Genomic DNA, 5,344 nt, shown 5'->3' with positions numbered 1-5,344 from the left:
AACTTAACAATGTGGTGTATGCTGTACAGTGCAGCGAGGAATGCCCAGACCTCTACATTGGAGAGACCAAACAGCCACTTCACAAGCGCATGGCACAACACAGAAGAGCCACCTCCACAGGACAAGACTCAGCAGTCCATCTGCATCTTAAGGATAAAGGACACTCTTTCGAGGATGCCAATGTTCACATTTTGGACAGAGAGGACAGATGGTTTGAAAGAGGAGTGAAAGAAGCCATCTATGTCCACTGTGAGCGACCATCTTTGAACAGAGGCGGGGGTTTACGACACCAACTCTCTGCCATCTATAATCCAGTTTTGAGATCCCTTCCCAGACGCCTTAACGCCCACTCACATCCTAGTGATGGGATTTCCGGCTCTTTTTAGAGAACCGGCTCTTTCGGTTCGGCTCACTAAAAAGAACCGGCTCTTCAGGTTGTTTTGTTGCTTTAATTAATTTATTATTAACAATAATATAAAATTATGCACAAAAGGAATTACTAACGTAAAAAAAGTGGTTTTATTTATATATGTTTATATATAAATATATGCGGTGGCCCCTAGAGACAAAACACGTACAAACTCCAAAACACATTTCTAGCATGAACTGAACTTCCAAAGCAGAGCTACTAGATCACTTAAATTACACAATTGAAAGCATGTGTGTATTGTTTGTGTATTTATACACAGGCACTCATATATATTCAAATAATTTTAAAAAAAGTTCATTTACCTGTTACTACCACACACCAAATCCGGTCGTTGGTACTTGCTGGCTTGTGTAGCCACAAGATAACAAAAGCTCAACACTGCACCTAGCATCCTGGAGCACTTCTGTTGTCTTTTGTACGTGTTTTGAGTTTTTATGTGCTTCTGAGTTTTTACGTGTTTTGGAGTTTGTACGTGCTTCAGAGTTCGTACGTGATTTGAAGTTTGTATGTGCTTTGTCTGTAGGGGCCACCGTAAATATACTTTTATTTATTCACTCCACATAAAATGTAATAAATAAATCATATAAACAAAAATCAACTATTCACATTTCAACTTTTAACTATTTAAATTTTCAGCTTTTTTCCGTGTGTTTTGGCGTTTTGTCTTTCGGGTGAACCAGTTTTTATTTTTGCAACACAAGGAGTAATCAGTAGTCCGTAATATATTACTTTTTCAAAGTAACTGTGGCAACACTGTATATATGTATATATACATACATATACATATAAGCCTTGAAATGTTGCATCAACAAGTGTGAACTATTTTCAAGGACTGATAATGCTTAAAATTGATAGATTTCTCTGAAAAATTCACAGTGAAAATGTCAGAGGTTGAAGGAGGTTCACAAGAAAGTAACAGCTTTCAAATGAGAGCAGAGAGACTTGGCATATGGAGAAGACATGGGCTGTGTCCCAATTAAGAGACCGCACGCTTGAAGTACGCGCACTACGTACGGTACATACTATAAGTACGAGAAGTGAGGAAGTGAGAGGCTTGTGAAATGGGACGGTCTAGCCTTCGTCGCGCTGTTCAGGTTTCCTAGCAACCATGATACTAACCGCAAGAAACGTTAATCACAGTAGTGTGTGACATAAATGAAGGAGAAAAAATGTTTTGTTGGTCATTCATTTTTGTCATGACATCACTTTGATTAGTTGAGTATCTGAGGCTGAAACCACGGGACTGTAAAACATGATTGTTGGGCTTCATTTCTGTGCTGAAGTCATTTCAAGATTAGTTACTAAATAGCAATTAGCTAATGTTGGTTATGAGACTAAAATCATCTCACTGTTGTAATGTAAATATAATATGGCCAATATTATATGTATTGTCAGATTATTATGATATATCAGAGCTCTAGACTAACTTTTTGCCATTGGCGTACCGGTACGCCTAACTTTTTAAAGTTAGGCGTACCGGCACAAAAGTTAGGCGCACACAAATTTTCAAAGTCCCGATTCAATTCCACTTAGCCTCAGACAGTCAGAAATATTATAATTCTGATCATTTATCAGTACTGACTACAGCAGATGCCTTTGTGTGAAAGTAACTGAGAATAAAACACAGAAAAACATGAAGGAGATCGTATACTTTATGTTTCTAAAGTTTCACACTGAAAGTTCTCACAGAGTGATGGACTTTCTTTCTGATCACAGTCAAAGAGCTAAAGTGCTCCACCTGAAGCAGTTCAGATTCTGAGCAAACTAAAGAACTAGAAGCTCCATCAACTTTTAGAAGTCATGGATTTTCTCTACTGCAGCTGAAGGCTGATGTTTTCCCAGTGAATTGGTGAGATCTTCAGCATTCATGAGCTGGAAATTTGTCCTGGAACGGCTGATGTGTTTGCAGCACCTGAATGAAACACAGGTTAACTGCAGTTCTGAATGTTGTTTCAAACTCTGATTCTGCCTTTAAATTAACTAAAAAAACATGTTTTTAGTCCAAAGATCAGCAGTTATGCTAATGTGCCTTAGTAGCTACCATCAACTACACAAGGCAAAATCAGTAATAACAAAGTTTATAGAGGTTTAAAGAACCAGCCAGACATTATGACAGGATGCTGTTTACCCTGTTCACAAATTTTAGGTGGTTAACATTTTTATCCTTATGTTGGACGCGGAGAAAAAACACTTCTCTTTCTCACCTGCTGAATCATCAAAGAAGTGAAGAGCGCCACCTGCTGTCCAGTCTGTGCCACGCAGTCAGGGTCGTTACATGAACCGAGTGAAATAATAACCACACAACCCTGTAACCACCTATCTGACAAAGCTGTTGTCTGTAAAAGTAACGTTAAATGAAATGTTAGAGCAAATGAAACCTGAAAGCAGCTGAGGAATGCTGTGACTGTTATACTGCCACCATGTGGTCAGTTCAGCCTGACCAGTTCAGATCTGGTCAGGCTGAACTACAACACTATTCTCTGTAATCTTCATCGAGCAGGCTGTTCAAAAACAAGAGTCATGAAGTGTTTAATGGTCCTCAGATTTGTGATTGCTGGTTATTAAACAGTTTCCTGAAAAAAAGGCAACAATGTTATTGATTATTGATTGAATAGCCTCTTCAAATGATGTCCTTGCACAGGTCAGGGGTGTTACTCTGTTACTATTTAACACTGAGCAGCTCCACGGCGGTGTGTGCAGTGTTGCATTAGGACAGCGGTTCCCAAACTTTTTTCGCTGGGCCCCCTTTGTTTTACAAGAAGAATCCTGCAGGGAGACCTACCTCGGCACTTGTGCAGGTGAAGCCAAAGGGAGATTTGCTTCCCCATATTTTCTTGTCTTTGGCTTAGAATGAAGTTGGTTTGGAAACATATTCTGCGATGCTTCTTCTCCTGCTTTGCGTTTGTGTAGGCGCCCTGTGCTAGCAGTGTCCAAGCGGGTTTTTTTTGTCTTCGTCCCTTTTCATACCCGCTCCCCCCCTGCAATGGCTCTGCGCCCCCCCTAGGGGGCGGGCCCCAGACTTTGGGAAGTTTAACGATGTTAATATTTTATTTTCTGCATGTTTTCTCCATGTCCAAAGTTTTTGTTCTTTGTCGCTCTCCACTAGATTTGAATAATGCACATGAACATGGACCTAACACTGTGGATGAACCTGTATCATCTTTATGCAGACTTTAAACACACAGACATGCACACAGACTGAACACATATTTCTTGTAGAAGTCTTTTACTGGGAATCATGGGCGCTTCATGTCACAGCCAGAAAGCTAGACACAGGTGAATGGACTCAGATGTGAAAACCACTCAGAGACGCAGAGCGTATGAGCGAAGCAAACAGAGTCTGAGAGAAAACACAAAGTGAACAAGAATGCAATAATTACAAAACACAACGATTAAGCGGGAAATAATTCAATAACTTAAACCTTTCTGAGAATTGCTGTGAACGAGTATAGAACTACTAAAGTGAAAACACAGCCTGACTTCTGAGAATGAGCGTACCACTACTATACTGTGAGCTCAGCTTGACTTCTTCAATGAGAACACTAACATGAGAATACAAACACTTTACTGTGAGCGCTACCTCACTTCTATGAGACTGCTCGAGTGCCTCTATGACACATTGATGCTTACAGGCAACACAACACAGACTGAGAAACAGGGTGCTTTGTAACCACTGTGTCTAACTGGGAGGTGGGGTCCATGAGGGAGTCTTGGGGCTCTCGCAGACCTGAGTGAGGAACCTGACACCGGGTAACGTCCAGTGCAGGAACCGAGAGATGTGGCCAGCGAGGAATTAGGAGGCAGAAAATTCTCAAAGTCACTGCAATGAGGGAGACAGGGGTTAGCAGGTGTTCCAGCCATTACTGCAGTGAGAAAAGTGTGAATTTGAAAACAGTCTTACTTCTTTGCGGGAGCAGGCGAGGCATGGAGGGGTAAGAGATCTGGGAGAGCAACAGGGAGCGTCCAGAGAGTAAGTCTGTAAGGATCCGGGGTGGGCAGTGGGGCAGGCAGGTGTTAGCAGTGCTAACGTTCAGAAGCACTTACAGACTGGAGGCAGCTCCTTCTGCACCTCCTCACTCTTCTTTTTAAAGAGAGCTTCTTGTGCCCGTCACTGAAGTGCTGTTGCTGGTTACCAACCACCAGTTTGTTGGACCCGGACCAATCAACACTGACAGTTTACAGGTGCTGACGCTGGACCTGCCAGAGTAGCGCTCTGCTGTGGTTGGGTAGTTGGGTCAGAGGTGGGAGTGTTTCTGATGTGATGTTGCTTCAGATAAACTACAACCCAGGTTCCTGAAACATTTCTCCCTTAATAAACATTTCATTTAGTTTTCTAGCGCCTCGCAGAGCCAGTGGGTCTTACTCCAGTCATCTCGAAGTGTCTCGAGAAACTGGTCAGAACTCACACATTCGATCCTCAGTTCACAGGAAGAACAGTTCAGGATGCCATAGCCCTCCATACAACCGTAGCTCACTCACAGGACAGTTACATCAGCCTTGTCTTTACTGATTTTAGCTCGGCTTTTAACACCATAATCCCTGCCAGACTGGTAATCAAACTACATGACCTCACCTTTGTGTGTATTCTCTCCCTGTTTCTCCTCTCTCCCAGCCGCGGGGTTTGTTTACGGAAGTTCGCGCTTCCGGGGAGGGCGTGGCTCGGAGGGCCTTCCACCCGGAGGCTCCTCCGCACAGCTGTGGCCTCACCTGCACTTGATCGCTCTGCCATCTGCTTCTAATCAGCCTCCATCTTAGAGCTGTGGTATTTTACGGTGTGTTCACACTGAACGTGATAGACGTGATCAAAACGCGCCAGACGCCCCTAACTTGACGCGTGCAAATTCGCACATCGACGCGTGTCCAACGCGAATTCATTGCAAATTCATCGCGTGTCAAAATATGCAATTTTGACGT

At 42.7% G+C, this 5,344-nt stretch overlaps 1 long non-coding RNA gene across 1 annotated transcript; it reads right to left on the bottom strand.

The window, feature by feature from the left end:
• Positions 1-3,515: 3,515 nt before the first annotated feature.
• LOC121815899 lies at positions 3,516-4,698 on the bottom strand. Its single transcript, XR_006055459.1, has 2 exons — positions 4,332-4,698; positions 3,516-4,250 (listed from the first exon to the last, which is right to left on the bottom strand). It is a non-coding gene; the product is annotated as an uncharacterized LOC121815899 (long non-coding RNA).
• Between the last annotated feature and the right edge of the window lie 646 nt (positions 4,699-5,344).

Source organism: Haplochromis burtoni, unplaced genomic scaffold, assembly GCF_018398535.1.
Source record: "Haplochromis burtoni strain Fernald_Lab_line unplaced genomic scaffold, NCSU_Asbu1 Contig_358, whole genome shotgun sequence".
Classification (NCBI taxonomy): Eukaryota; Metazoa; Chordata; class Actinopteri; order Cichliformes; family Cichlidae; genus Haplochromis; species Haplochromis burtoni.
This window is presented reverse-complemented; position numbering and strand designations above follow the sequence as displayed.